Source organism: Balaenoptera acutorostrata, chromosome 13 (assembly GCF_949987535.1).
Source record: "Balaenoptera acutorostrata chromosome 13, mBalAcu1.1, whole genome shotgun sequence".
Classification (NCBI taxonomy): Eukaryota; Metazoa; Chordata; class Mammalia; order Artiodactyla; family Balaenopteridae; genus Balaenoptera; species Balaenoptera acutorostrata.
The window spans coordinates 26,432,537-26,447,390 of record NC_080076.1 but is presented as its reverse complement, the minus strand read 5'-3'; the positions used below and the strand labels follow the sequence as shown (position 1 = coordinate 26,447,390).

At 47.8% G+C, this 14,854-nt stretch overlaps 1 protein-coding gene across 7 annotated transcripts in view; it reads right to left on the bottom strand.

The window, feature by feature from the left end:
- ZBTB7C (zinc finger and BTB domain containing 7C) overlaps nt 1–14,854 on the bottom strand; it is a 376,550-nt gene that overhangs the window by 159,256 nt on the left and 202,440 nt on the right. Inside the window, exon 3 of one of the 7 annotated variants that reach the window (XM_057527132.1) lies at nt 5,553–5,634. The exons of the other annotated variants lie outside the window; for them this stretch is intronic. The gene's annotated coding sequence lies outside the window, so the exon portion shown is untranslated. The remainder of the gene's footprint in view (nt 1–5,552; nt 5,635–14,854) is intronic. 7 annotated transcript variants of the gene reach the window in all.

The window sequence follows — 14,854 nt, the reverse complement described above, 5'->3', positions numbered from 1 at the left end:
AATGGAATGAGAAATTAAATACACTTGCAAAATAATCTGAGTGCAAAAGTCTCCCTTGATTTTGTTAATATTTCCCCAAACTTTCCCAGTTGTTTCACATCTAACTCAACGGCATGTTTTTAAATGGACTAGTTTTTTTTGAGTCTTTCTAAAGCTTCACCTGAGTTTTCATTGAAACAAATTTTTCTTCTTCTATTTTTTTTTTGGCAATAGTATTTAATTGGTTTGCACAATACTTAATTAAATTTCATAATTACAATAGCAAGTTCCACTGGCATAAACAGGTTTGGGAAGTGAGCCAGCTGCCTCTAAGAAAGCATTCAGCTCAGCTGGTGGGAGCAGACATGGTGGACGTTTTGGACAGCCACCTTTCTGCCCCACGTGTTCCTCCAGCTGTGGGCATCCGTCAGAGGGGATGGAGAGAGCTGCTGAGTTTGGCAAGCTGGTTAACTGAGGCATAGAGAGCGTCTAGTGCTCCCCTTATCAGGACTCAGGTTAAGGTCAATTCTTCAGGGACTAAGGACCTGGTGCTGCCCCGCCCCAACTTGGTCCTCACCTGGTTCCCTTCCTCCCACCTCCACGCCTGTGCTGAGTGGGGCCCACCCTTCTGGATGCTTCTCCCCTCTTCCCCTCCCACACCCCAAATCTCCTCCCATTGCAGCTGTCCAGGAAGGATTTGGCAAACTAAAGCTTCTGCTTTAGTGACAGGCAATGGCCAAATGTACCCCCTCCCAATGGTCATGGGAATTTCTTACACAGAGGAGAGTTTCTAATGACATAATTTCCAGCATCTGTGGTAGGTTGGCTGGGAGAGATGTGGAGTCAGGGGACTATCTAGGAGTCGTCCCTCAATCACACTACCCTGAAATCTTTGATCGTGTCCCACTGAATCCCAGTTGTGCACACTTCTCCTAAGAAGAGGGTTTTGCACTCACCTGTCTCTCATTTTTCATGTTCCCACATCCCTTATATGGCGTGGGATGCCCTCCCTCTTTTAACCTCCCTTATCAAGTCATTTTCTCTATGTCCAGCCTTCCGTATTTCATGGGTCACACAGAGCAGAAGTTAACATTTAACTTAAATGCCATCAAACCAACCAGTCAACCAACCAATCAAAAGTATTAGCAGGGACCTACATCTCACAAGGAGAAGAAGGAAAATACTCTCCAGAGGAACATATTTGTAGTGGACACTTGCTCTTTTTGAGCCACTCACCACTCTTTTCCCCCTCCTCTTGGCAAGAGAACACCAATTTCCTCCCAGATTACCACTTTCCCCCCCATAGCCAATGTGTTTCAGGGCTGGGTTATGGTTGGCTTAAGCCAATCAGCTCAGCTCAGCTCCCTGGCCATGGTGACTGGAACAAATTCTATCACATAAGATGTTTGCTGGGGACCTCTTAGGGAGAAGCTCCATTACCAGAGATGTCAAAGGCACATGCAAGGCCTGGGGTTGCTGCAGCCATTTTGTTACTATAAAAGAGTTCAGAGGACAGCACTGAGCTGCAGAGAAATGGAGCTGGAGGCCTCATCAAACGATTCCTGAAGATCACCCTGTTTCTGAACTTTACATTTACCTAGGCCAATACATTCCATTTAGTATTTTTTAATTGATTTACTTAAAAAAATTAACACATACACATGGCTTGAAAAAAGCAAAAGTAATAAAAACCCAACAATGAAAAATAGCAGTCCCTGCTCCAGACCTCCCCACACTGAGTCCCAATTCCCAAAGATAACCACTCTCAACTATTTTAGCTATTTCTTATGTTCTTTAGTGACATATTTCTAAATAACATGCTATATTAGTCAGGTAGGGCTGTCATAACAAAATACCAATAGACCAGGTGGCTTAAACAGCACAAATTTATTTCCCACAGTCCTGGAGGCTAGGAAGTCCAAGGTCTAGGTACCAGCCAATTTAGTTTCTGGTGAGAGCCTGCTTCCTGGCTTGCAGACAACCACCTTCTCGCTGTGTCCTCACACAGTCAAGAGTGAGTACTCTGGTGTCTCTTCTTATAAGGATGCTAATCAGGGCTCCAGCCTTATGACATCATTTAACCTTAGCTACATCCTTACTCCAAATACAGACACCCGGGGTTAGGGATATAACATCTGAACTCTGACGGGGGGGACACAATTCAGTTCATAGCACACGCTATATATTACCATTTCTAGAGCTTCCACTTTTAGATATTATCTATTAGAGCCCCATAATGGAAGATGAGGTTTCCTATGCCCCCAACCCCACTTCCTCTAAACCCACATTTCTGTTCTCTGTATCCTCCCAACAGAGCGATGCCACCATTTTGGTTAAATCAATCGTCCGTGTTCACGCTATTGTCACTGGGCAGCTACTGCTCACAGACGAGCCACGTGACATCCTTTCCTGCATAATTTATTTTCTCTAGTGTTAAAAGTGGCTTCGTATGTGCCTAACACTTATTTACACACAAACTGACTACCGGAACTGTTAAAATCCCTCCCCAAACAGTTCAGTGCATTAGGAGTCTGTCAGTTCCTTTTTGGTTTTTTCCAGGAGGGATCGCATGCAGACCTCCCCATGCTCGAACTCCAGTCTGGACCTGAGCCTTCTGCACAGTTGTCACCTAGGACTTCTGACCCCCTCGTTTCCTGGATCCCACACTGTATTAGTTTCCATTGCTGCTGTAACACATTACCACAAACTAAGTGGCTTAAAACAACACAAATATATTTACCTCGCAGTTCTGAAATGGGTCTCACTGGACTAAAATCAAGGTGCTGGCAAGGTCACATTCCTTCTGAAGGCTCTAGGGGAGAAGAGCTTCTAGAGGCTATGTCCACGTTCAGCTTCCAGAGGATGCTCACATTCCTTGGCTCACAGCCCCTTCCTTCGTCTCCAGAACAAGCGACCTCCCGTACAGCATCACTCTCACCTGCTCCTCTGCCTCCTTCCTTCACTTCTAAGGACCCTTGTGATTACACTGGGCCTAGAGGCATAATCCGGGATCATCTCCCCATCTCAAGGTCAGCTGATTAGCAACTTTCATTCCACCGGCAACCTTAACTCCCTTTTGCTATGTAACCTCACATTTTCACAGGTTCTGGGCATTAGGTTGCAGATATCTTTGGGGGCCCATTACTTTGTCTACTATACACGCCACTCTCCTGCTTCATTGGTACAAGGTGTGTAGGAGGTACCTCCTTTGAGATCATGCCTATACGAACCGACTTTATTCCTTCTCCCTCTTGGTAGCCTGTTTGGCTGTGAATAGAAAGCTAAGGTGGAAACCACCCTCCCTTGGAAGGCTGGGGGCATTATCCCAGTGTCTTCTAGTTTCCAGGGACTCTGTTGGAAAGCCCAATTCTGTTCTGTGCTCCAACTTTTGTATTCAATCTACTTTCTTCCTCTCTGAAAGTGGTATGTATCTTCTCTTTGTCCTTAACATCCTGAAACTCCACAAGGATGGGCCTTGTGGTAGGTCTGTTCCATCCACTGTTCCTCCACATAGTCTGGAAGCATGTGTCCTTCAGTCCTGAGAACTTTCTCCTATAACTTCTCTGATAATCTCTTCTCCTCAAGTGTCTGTGCTCTCTATTCCTGGGACCCTTACTGCTGACCCTCCTGGACTGAGCTTCTAAATTTCCTAATTTTTTTTCTATCCTAGTTCCTACATTGTTGTCTTCTTTTCCTACTACCTAAAAAAGTCCTTCAACTCACTTTTCAAATCTTCCACTGATTTTTAAATTTCTGCTCTTATATGTTTAACTTCTTAGAGTTCTGCCTTATTCTTTGAATGTTCCTTTCTGATAGCCCCCATTCTCATTTTAGGGATGCATTATCTCCTCTTATCTCTCTGAGGACATTAATTATAGTTATTTTGAAGTTTTTTTCCGCTCCTAGACTTGGCTCTCATCCTTTCAGCTCCTTTTTTCTCCCCAGTTTATTTGTTTTCTCTCTCTTGATCGCACATGTTGGAGGTTTTCTTTTCACAAATGCCAGGTGACCCTTGACCAGCATTTATATTTAACAGCAAGACACTAAAAAGTCAGTGATTTCTCTATGAGGGATTAGGTAGAAATCTGGTCATTTCTTTAAGGGAATGTATACACACACAAACATATATATGTATGTGTAAGTATGTATATACACACAAACATACGTATACATACATGCACTCAAGCACACATGCATGTGTATACACATATACAGGTAAACACATACATATACACATATGCACACACATATACATATGCGCATATACATACACATTCGCACATATTGTATGTGTAGAACTTTTTTCCTCTTGGGCGGATCAGTTTACTTGCAAAGGAAACTTCTAATCACCTTGCTTGGGGGACAGACACTGGGCTGCCAGTATTTTTGGAGCAGAGTAGAGAGGAGCTGCAAGTCTCATGACTTGGGATGTAAATTGTAATTAATTAATTAATTAACTTATTTTTGGCTGTGTTGGGTATTCGTTTCTGTGTGAGGGCTTTCTCCAGTTGCGGCGAGCGGGGGCCACTCTTCATCCTTCATCGCGGTGCGCGGGCCTCTCACTGTCGCGGCCTCTCCCGTTGCGGAGCACAGGCTCCAGACGCGCAGGCTCAGTAGCTGTGGCTCACGGGCTTAGACGCTCCGCGGCATGTGGGATCTTCCCGGACCGGGGCACGAACCCGTGTCCCCTGCATTGGCAGGCGGATTCCCAACCACTGCGCCACCAGGGAAGCCCGGGATGTAAACTTTAAATAAATTCTCTCGTTTTGAGCACAGTGTGCAAACTTGCTCTCAGCTGCACACAGTGTCTTAGAGTCCAGAACTTCTCTGAATCATCTCCTTTTGAAAAGAAACTTCTAGTCTTTGACCAAGGTGGAGAGAGGAAGTTACAGGAGGGGATCTGGGGTCTAACGATTCTTTATGCAGATTTTCAACCAACTGCCCAGTTTTCAGACCCGTTCCTCACCTCACTTTCAGAAGTATGTGAAACTGCCATTTCTGATCTGTTTGAGGGTTGGCGGGGGTGGGATTAATCTTCTAGAGGCTTCTTCCCACTACCCACACTTGGGTTTCATCTCTCTGCTAAATGAGTAACCATCCATCCATAGACGTTCTGGCTTCCACAGCTTTACTGACATCCTTCGCCTGCTGTCAGCTCCTCTCCTGTTCTCATTGTCCTTGTGTCGTTGGGCTCTGGCAGTTTCTTTAGTGCCATGGGTGGGGGGATGATTAGAAAGGGGACAGAGATAAATGGATGTGGCCTAGTCATCATGTTTAACCAGAAGTCTCTCCTTGATCTTCGGGCTGCTCTAGGTGGAGTTTCCAGTCCCGTGAAGCAGACTGCATCCTGCCTCATACACGGCAGCACACGCACCCCTCCACAGCCCCTGGCACACACGGCCGCACTGCTCACCCCTGCCTGGGCAGTGTAGCACACTGCCCATTTCAGGGTCCACAGGCCCCTTTCCCCTGCTCACCCTGCCTCTGACTGCAGTGCCAGGAGCTTCTAGTAAGTTCTACCCACTCTTGTGAACAACCCTCAGCTCCCACTCCCATTTAAGGTGCTTCCTCACCTGCTCAACTTGAGTACAGTACTCGGATGTCCACAGCAAGCAACGCCTCCACATTGCAGACACAGGGATGTTCCCAGAGACTCTAGAGAGCAGACTGATCATGAAGAAGCAGCAAAGAATCCATCACAGGCACAGGCTACACAAAACCACCCACACCTTCCACCTGGTCTCTTTTGCGAACATCCTTCAGGTTCACAGGTCAGAAAATCCTACCCGGACCTATTCTGCGATCCACTCTACATAACATAGTCCTGGCAAATGGCCCAGCATGGCCGAACCTGGGCAAGACAAGGATGGCAAATCTACCCCCTGCCTAAAGAGACAGATTCTTTATTAACACCAGACTCATTGATACACCACCACGCCAACCACAAGCAGGCTGGCATGAAATATCTAATACCACAGGCACTAGGTGTAAAACCTAGACCAGAGGCCAGTGGCTAGCGTGTTATTACAGTTTTCTTCTAAATAATATTAAAATCCACTGAGTCATTAGGATCGAGTCTTCCAGAAGCACCACGCTCCCACAGAGTGTGGCCCAGACCTGCCATCAGCCATCTGCCCTCCTCTCGGCTCAGACTCTATGCGGTAGCAATCTAAATATAAAGGCCCTGTGGTCCAAGCAGCCCTGTGGGTGGACAAAAAGTAGGTGGGCTCCCTATAGAGCCCTATAGGGCAGACTTGAAAAGCAGCAAACACAGTTTCATTCCCTGGGGGAGAGGCCAGTGGTGAGAGGCTCCTCAGAACCCCCTGCAGGGCGGGGCTGCCACCCTCAGCACTGCCCACTGGGCCCAGCACAGATGGAGAACAGGCCAAGACGCCCGGGCAGGTGAGCTCTGCTTTCCATACAAGATTGGGTCTAAACAGCCTAACACCTCAAATCTCATTTAAGCCCACTAAAGGCATTGTTACTTAAGTCATTTTTGTAAAGTGAATCATTCCCCCTCCACAGTCCCCCCTCCTCCCCGTGACACATAATTTAGCTGTTCTTCAGAGATTCAGATTCTGAACACCAGGCATGCTGCAAAGGAGATTCAGCTACTTTTAAATGATTTTTTGAAAACAACAACAACAATACTGGGAATTCCCACCCGCCCCTGACAGCCATGCCTGAGAGCCTGGAAGCAGTTATAAGCCACAGATGAAAATCCAGGGGGCTGGCAGACCACAGAAGGGGATGCTTCCGTATCCTAGTAAACGTTATCGGATCTCATCTGTGGTCCATTCCCATGATTACATCACCCCTGGCTCGATCCTGCCCACGCTCTGGCAAGTTCTGGACGGAGCCCCGGTGACTCACGACCTGGATTTTCCAGCATCTTCCTCCCCTTTTCTGGAGCTCTGCTCCTCCTCCACCTGCACTGCAGGTGTCCTGCCTTTCCTCAAGCCTCTTCCCTCCGTCTTTTCCAGAGCCACCTCCTTCGTCTTGGCCTCAGGCCCCTCTTTCTTTTAAAAATTCTTGATGAAATATTCCAGACATACAAAGAGGCATAAAATATAATATCACAAACACCTGTGTCCCCACCACCCAGCTGCATAAATAAAAGTCAGCTCTTTCTAATCCCGGGCCCGCGTCCCTCTCCGGGGTCACCTCCTAGCACACCTCCCAGCAGCCTTTGTTCCATTCTTCCCTGGGAAAAGCCCAGGTTGCTGCATACATCCCTGCCATGCCCAGCTGTCACCTGGACTCTCTGTATTAACTCTTCCTCTACTCTTCATGGTGATGTGCGGTTCCCCCAGCCCCCAGCCTACCATCTCCCTCTGTGATTTGACTGCTTCCGTATCCTAGAGGGGACCGGCTCACCAAGGTCCCCGTCTCGTTGGAAGTCACATAGGTGGGTTAGTGGGCCCAGGATTTTCAGCGGGTGATACCACCGGGCAGGACCACGTCCTTCCTTCCCACACCAGGGTGCTTAGGGACATACATGACCTCTTTGTACATCAGGTGCTGGGCTGGAGGCAGGACAGGGGAACACTCTGCCTTCCATGCCTTGCAGTCCCTGGGGGGCAACAGACGTGCGCACAGAGGCAGCCCAAAGCCAAGTGGGCAGGCCGGGATCTGGGGGATCCATCTGCACAGCGAGAATGGGGGCTGCTGAGAAGGATTGAGCCTGAGCTCCGGGGGTTGGATGGGATTGAGAGAGACACCGAGGGACAAGGTGGGACCTTCCAGGAGAGAGCAGGTGAGTCAGTAGGGAGAGTGGGGGCAGAGAAGCAGACCCAGCCTGGCTGAAGAGGATGGAGATGAGGAAGGCAAGTTGAGCCTGCTGGGCAGGGTGTTGGGTGGGTGGCACTGGGCTGAGGGGGTGGGTGTCAATGTTGAGAAAGCTGGGGCGCCCCCCTCTGCCAGGCCCGCCTGGGTTCTCAGATCCTGGTCAGGGGAGGGTATGCGTGTGTCAGGAAGCCCTTTGTCACTGCTTTCCCACCACACCCAGCCTGTGGGAGGACACGGAAGGGCAGCTGGACCACAGACTGCACTGTTGACACTGGCACGGCCCCAGGCGGAGGCAAAGGATGACTCGCCAGATACCCTCTCACCTGCAGCCCGCCCAGGAAACAAAGATGCCCACAGAGTCAGGAGGCTCCGTGGTGCCTGGCACCCATGGCCCTGGGCAGGGGGCAAGATTCAGGTGTGAGGGGAGCCCTCCCCACCTCCCCAGGAATCTCCGGCCTGGAGTTTGGCACCGACTCCTGCCCCCTCCTGGCCATGCTCCTGGCCTTGTTCTCCCCTGGGCCCCGCGGCTGCCTGCCTCCACCCCGCGCTCACACCCACCCGTGGCCCCAGCACCGACTCAGGCCCTTTGTCAAGCAGGCGTGTTAGGGCACAGGTGTCTGGCTTTGGTGCCGTCTGCCTCTGCCATGTCAGTTTTCACCTCTTTTCTTTTCCAGGGCTCTCACTGCCGCCTCCCTCTGTCCGCACCTTCTAGCAAAGTCCATATTCAATTTGCCGCTGCCAAAGTGGCTGAAAACAACACAAAGGGTGTCCCCTAAGGTGGCTGTAATTCAGCAAAGTCATAGCTCAAGGTTCAGGCAGAAGAGGTGGGGAGGTGGCAGCCCTGAAACCGCCATGGCTGGGGACCGTGCACCTCCCCGACGCTGAAGGTGGCGAGGGCTCCCCTGGGAGTGCTGGGCTTAACCCACCCTACCTGGGGAAACCTGACAGCTGCCGAGAAGAACATAACAGTTTGAGTCCATTTTAAGAATGCTCTGAGATGTGGAAGAATGGATGCTGTCATCTCCTGATTCCAGAAATGTACTCTGGAGATGCCAACAGTAGGGGCAGCAGCTCTGTGGAGCTGCCTTCAGTTGCTTTTTTAAATTAATTTTTATTGAAGATTTACAGTGTTGTGTTAGTTTCAGATGTACACCAAAGTGATTCAGTTACACAAATATATATACATTCTTTTTTTACATTCTCTTTCATTATAGGTTATTACACGACATTGAGTATAGTTCCCTGTGCTATACAGTAGGTCCTCGTTGGTTATCTATTTTATATGTAGTAGTGTGTATATGTCAGTCCCAAACTCCTAATTTACCCCTCCCCCTCCCACCACACTTCCCCTGCCTTCAGCTGCTTTGTTTCTCTGCGACCCTGTCAGGGTTGAACCTTTGGCTTCTGCTTCCCCTGAGAAGCAGCAGCAGCGGCTCCCCTCCTCTGCCCCACCACCTGGGCTGGGTGTTCCTGGGGTCCAGGCTCAGCTCCACCACGGCACCCACCCCACCATCTTATAAACCATTCCCGGAGGCAGGAGTTGTGTCTTACTCATCTTTCTATCCACAGCATCCGGCCACAGGAGAGGTGCTCCATAAATGTTAAATGAAGGAAGGACCACCCCCCCAAGTGGTTGCACTACAGGGTTGAGAGGAGGAGAGCCTCTGAGGAGGGGTATCTTCTACCCAAGATTTCTCTGGTGATGGACTTCCCTTGTGGCGCAGTGGTTAAGAATCCGCCTGCCAATGCAGGGGGCACAGGTTTGACCCTGGCCCGGGAAGATCACACCTGCCGCGGAGCAACTAAGCCCGTGCGCCACAACTACTGAGCCTGTGCTCTAGAGCCTGCACTCTAGAGCCCGCGAGTCACAACTACTGAGCCCACGTGCCACAACTACCAAAGCCCACGGGCCTAGAGCCCATGCTCCACAACAAGAGAAGCCACTGCAATGAGAAGCCCGCGCACCGCAATGAAGAGTTGCCCCCGCTTGCTGCAACTAGAGAAAGCCCGCGCAGCAACAAAGACCCAACGCAGCCAAAAATAAATACATTAAAAAAAAAAAAAGATTTCTCTGGTGATATTTCAGTGACAGCTGTAGGCCCTCCTTGACCATTTTACTTGGGTCTCTGAGCCTGAACCAGGCATCCCAACCTGTCAGCCACAGTGTGAGGCCTCCCTTGCACACCTGTAGTTGGGGGCCCTCACTTCGTGGTCCTCACCCATTTTCTCCAAGGTGGCCACCACCTTTTGCATTCTTTCCATCCCTGATTTATACCCAGGCCACTCCATGAGGTCATACTCTCTGGCGCGGAGAGGATACCCAGATTAGGGTCCCCCCAAAATTGACACACAGGGGGGCTAGACTCCCATCCCCAATCTCTCACTCAAGACCCATCTCCCCTGTAAACCTTCTTAACCCCTGACCTGCACTGATCTTTCCAGCTAAATACACACCAATGCTCTTACTAGCTCCATGCTTGCTTGACTACTGATTTTGAGTGTTTCCTTCCAGACTATTTCTAAGGTAAAGCCTCAGAGCTTGATGCCACTTTAGAGAATGACTAATTCTCCCTTATAACTTTGCTGGGAGGCAAGGCCCATGCAGAGCAGGAAGGCATGTGTTGGAAGGTCTCGAGCTTGCTGGTGATGAGCAAGAACTCAAACCCAGGTCTCCTGCTCCAGTTTAGGGACTCCTTCTCTTCAGGTAGCATGGGTTTTGCCTCCTTATCTACAGTACAATCCTGGAAGATAAGGCCCGTGCTGCATGCATTGCTGTATCCCAAATTGAGGACCAAGCAAAGGGTTGCCCAGATTAGGACCCTGGTGAATATTTGGTAAGTGTTGTGTGAGGTGTTCCAAGGCCCCAAATGAGCACACACCCACTCCTCGGTGTCAGGGCGCCCTTCTTTGCCCACATAGCCCAGCCCAGGCCAGAGCCTCCCACAGAAACCCAGCTGTGATCCCTGGAGGGTAGGAAGGGGTCATGCAACTTTCATTTCCATCGGTCCCACCAGTGATTTCCATTTGGCCTCTGCATGACCTCTCTTAGCCACTAAGCAAAGAGGTAAGGACTCATTTTAACGGTGGCAAGGGATGGTAAATGATAAAAAAGGAGCTCATCTTGAGGGTTGGGTGGGGAGCAAGCTTGAGAGGGTTTATACCTGCCTAGGGACCAATGATCAGGGGTCCCCAGGGCGCGGAGAACATCCCTCTTTCTCCTCTTCCTGCTGTGGGAAGATTTTCAAGACAGTCAGTGAGTATTTATTGAGGTGTAGCACTCGCAGAGGGGTTAGTGGATGTCCTTTCCCAGTTAGTTTATAGTTTGGTTAAGCCAAGACTACAACTAGTAAATGAAGTTTTAGCAAGGTTGCCGAATACAAGGTCCATAATCAAAAATCAATCGTATTTTCTATAGACTAGTAATAAACAAATGCAAGATTAAAAAAAAAATGTTTAGCACTTACAATAGCATTCAAAAAATTAAATACCTAAGAAATAAATCCAGTGAAATATGGGCACAATATCTATACTGAGAAGTATAAAACAATGTGAGAGAAAGCAAAGACAAACAAATGGAGGTACTACATTCATCAAGTGAAAGGATCAGTAGTGTTAAGATGTCTGTTTTCTTCAACTCGATCTATAGATTCAATGCAAGTCCAACCAAAATCCCAGCAGATTGGTCCACATGTGTTTGTGTACCTGTGTGTGAGAACTGACAAGTGATTTTAAAACTACATGGAAATTCAAAGGACCTAGAATAGCCAAGGCAATCTTGAAGAACAAAGCTGGAGAAGTTCCACTACGAGATACCAGGATTACTACTATAAAGTTTCAGTACTTAGATAGGGCGGTATGGGTGCAAGGACAGACAGTAGGCCAATGAATAGAATCCAGAAAGAGACATGTTCATATAGGATCACTAATGACAAAGGCTCCAGTGCAATTCAGTGAAAGAAGAATGATGTATACAATAAATGGTGCTGAGTCAACTGGATATGTAAACAAAAATTAATTTGAGATGGATCATAGACCTAAACACGAAAGGTAAAACAATAAGCTGTTAAACAAAAACACAGGAGAATATATCTTCATGACCCTGGGTTGACAAAGAAGGTATGTAAACAGGATGGGAAAACCACTAACAAAAAACAAAAAGACTGATAAATTAGACTGTATTAAAATGAAGAACATCTGTTAATCAAAAAATTATTAAGAGAGTAAAATGGCAAACCACAGAGAAAAAATACGTGACAGAGAACTAATATCTCGAATATAAGAAAGCCTGCAATTAAAAAGACATACCAATTAAAAAATGGGAAAATACTTGAATTGGCATTTCACAAAAAAAGATATCAAAATGGCCAATAAACAAGTAAAATCATGCAAATGCAAAAATAAGAGCACAGTGACATATCACTACATCAACCTGAATGGCTAAAATAAAATACCAAGTGTTGGTGAGGATGTGGAGAACTTAACTCTTAAGTTACTGGTAGAAATGAAATCTAAAAACTATGTACTTCGACAGAGTGTTTGGCAATACCTACGAAAGCTAATATTTGATGAGTGGCTGTGTAAGGTGTTGTGTAAGACATATATATATGTCTATATTGGAGACATATACCATATAACCCAGCAATTCTATTCTTAGGTATATACCCAACAGAAATGATATTTATGTACACCAAAAGACATCAGTAAGAATGTCCTTAGAAGCTTTTTTTCAAAATATTCTCAAACTAGAAGTGACCCAAACGCCCATCGACAGTAGAATGGGAAAATAAATTGTAGTATAGGGCTTCCCTGGTGGCGCAGTGGTTGAGAGTCTGCCTGCCAATGCAGGGGACACGGGTTCGAGCCCTGGTCTGGGAAGATCCCACATGCCGCAGAGCAACAAAGCCCGTGAGCCACAACTACTGAGCCTGCGCGTCTGGAGCCTGTGCTCCGCAACAAGAGAGGCCGCGACAGTGAGAGGCCTGCGCACCGCGATGAAGAGTGGCCCCTACTTGCCGCAACTAGAGAAAGCCCTCGCACAGAAACGAAGACCCAACACAGCCAAAAATAAATAAATAAATTTAAAAAAAATTGTAGTATAGCCACACCATGACTACTACACAGCAACAAATAAGAATGAACCTCTGGCATATTCTACAAAATGGATAAATCTCATGGGTATAATGCCAAGTGAAATATAAAAGGAGTGAATGTGGCACAATTCCATTTATATGAGTTCAAAACATCAAACTATTGTATGATGACAGAAATCAGGGTAGTGGTTATTCTTGAGAGGGTACCAACTGGAAGGAGGCAAGAGGGAGCCGTCTGGAGGGCTGGAATGTTCTATAACATGATCATGGTTTGATTACAAGAGTGTTTACCCGGTAAAAATTCTTCAAGCTATACGTTTCAGATTTGGGCACTTTACCAAGAAGGTAGAGGGGGTGTGGGGGAGGCATGGGGAGGACAGGACTTCAGTGGGAAGACAGGAGGAGAATAAAGCAGGACCAGTCAGGGTAGAAGTGAAAGCTAAAGCTGGCCTTGGGTGGCCGAACATGTGCCCAGGAGGCTTCGGAACCAAGCAGCATTCCAGTAAAGAAGTTAATGCATCAAAGGTCAGGCCCAAGGGTAAGAAGGCACCTGTACCAGCACCTAGTCCACTTGGAAAAGTAGACGAGAGTGGCTTTTGGAGAGGGGCTGTCAAGTGCAGCTGCCACTGTGGAGACTGTACACAGATGTGGCCACTGGGGACAACAGAGGCCTGTATCTCAGGCCCTGGTTTGTTTCAAGTGCTGGCTGCTCTGGAGGTAATTAATAAAATGAGTTTTCTCTTTTTCCTTTTTTAAAAACCCCAATCTGGGCTTCCCTGGTGGCGCAGTGGTTGAGAATGTGCCTGCCAATGCAGGGGACACGGGTTCGAGCCCTGGTCTGGGAAGATCCCACATGCCGTGGAGCAACTGGGCCCGTGAGCCACAACTACTGAGCCTGCGCGTCTGGAGCTTGTGCTCCGCAACAAGAGAGGTCGCGACAGTGAGAGGCCCGCGCACCGCGATGAAGAGTGGCCCCCACTTGCCACAACTAGAGAAAGCCCACGCACAGAAACGAAGACCCAACACAGCTAAAAATAAATAAATAATTTAATAATAGAAAAAAAAACAACCCAATCTGCAAACTCACTTCTCTCTAACTTCTGCTTATTCTCTGGGAGAGAAAGAGGGGGAAATAGCTGGCACTGCGCCTGGAGCCTTACCCAGATAAGAGAGACTTCGCTTTACTTCCTCCTACCGGCTCTTTAACGTCTCCAGCCACCAAATGTGGAATTTGTCGCCTGCCCCAGGAGGGCTTTGTCAGCACCTCTCACCTCAGACTGACCTGGAAGCTCTGGCAACTTGGCCTCATCCACCCCCTTCCCACCATCTCAGACTCTTGGTGGCAGAAGGACGGCTCCAGGGTGCCACTTCCTTAACTGCTCCTCCTTTCCCCACGTAGTTTGTGATTTATTGATATTTGTTTGCTTTTAGCGATCCAGCAGTCTGGTTTTATCCCCCCCACCCCACGCCTGTCACTTGTATTAGGGTGGCTCTGGAAGTCTGTTATTTGGATTTGCTCTCCATCTGTCCTGCACTCAGTGTTGCTGTTCTCCATGTTATACTGTTTAAAAATAAAGTCGAAAAAGTAACAACTAAATAGATGACAGCCTGGCAAAAACAGCAGCTGTTGCCCATAAGGCAAAATAGAAAATATTCCCCTGGATGTATTTATACAAAGATGGATATTACAGAGTGAGAAAGAGAAGAAAGAGGTTTCAACCAGTGCAATATCGTTTAACCCTCTCTGATGCTGAGGAGGTGATGGGTGATCCACGCTGGCACCTGTTACCCAGTCCTCAGGTTCAAAATGTGACGCGCAGGGTCTAAAGAGTCTGAAGAGGCGATGGTGTCTGGAAACCTCTGTAAGATGAGTGTTTGCATTCTGACCCCAGGTATAAGTAAGATCCAAATCAAATCAGCAAGTCCAGACACTGGAACAGATACAACAATGAATTTCACATGAATTCTGCCCTTGACAAACTTAAATTTTAGTTGAG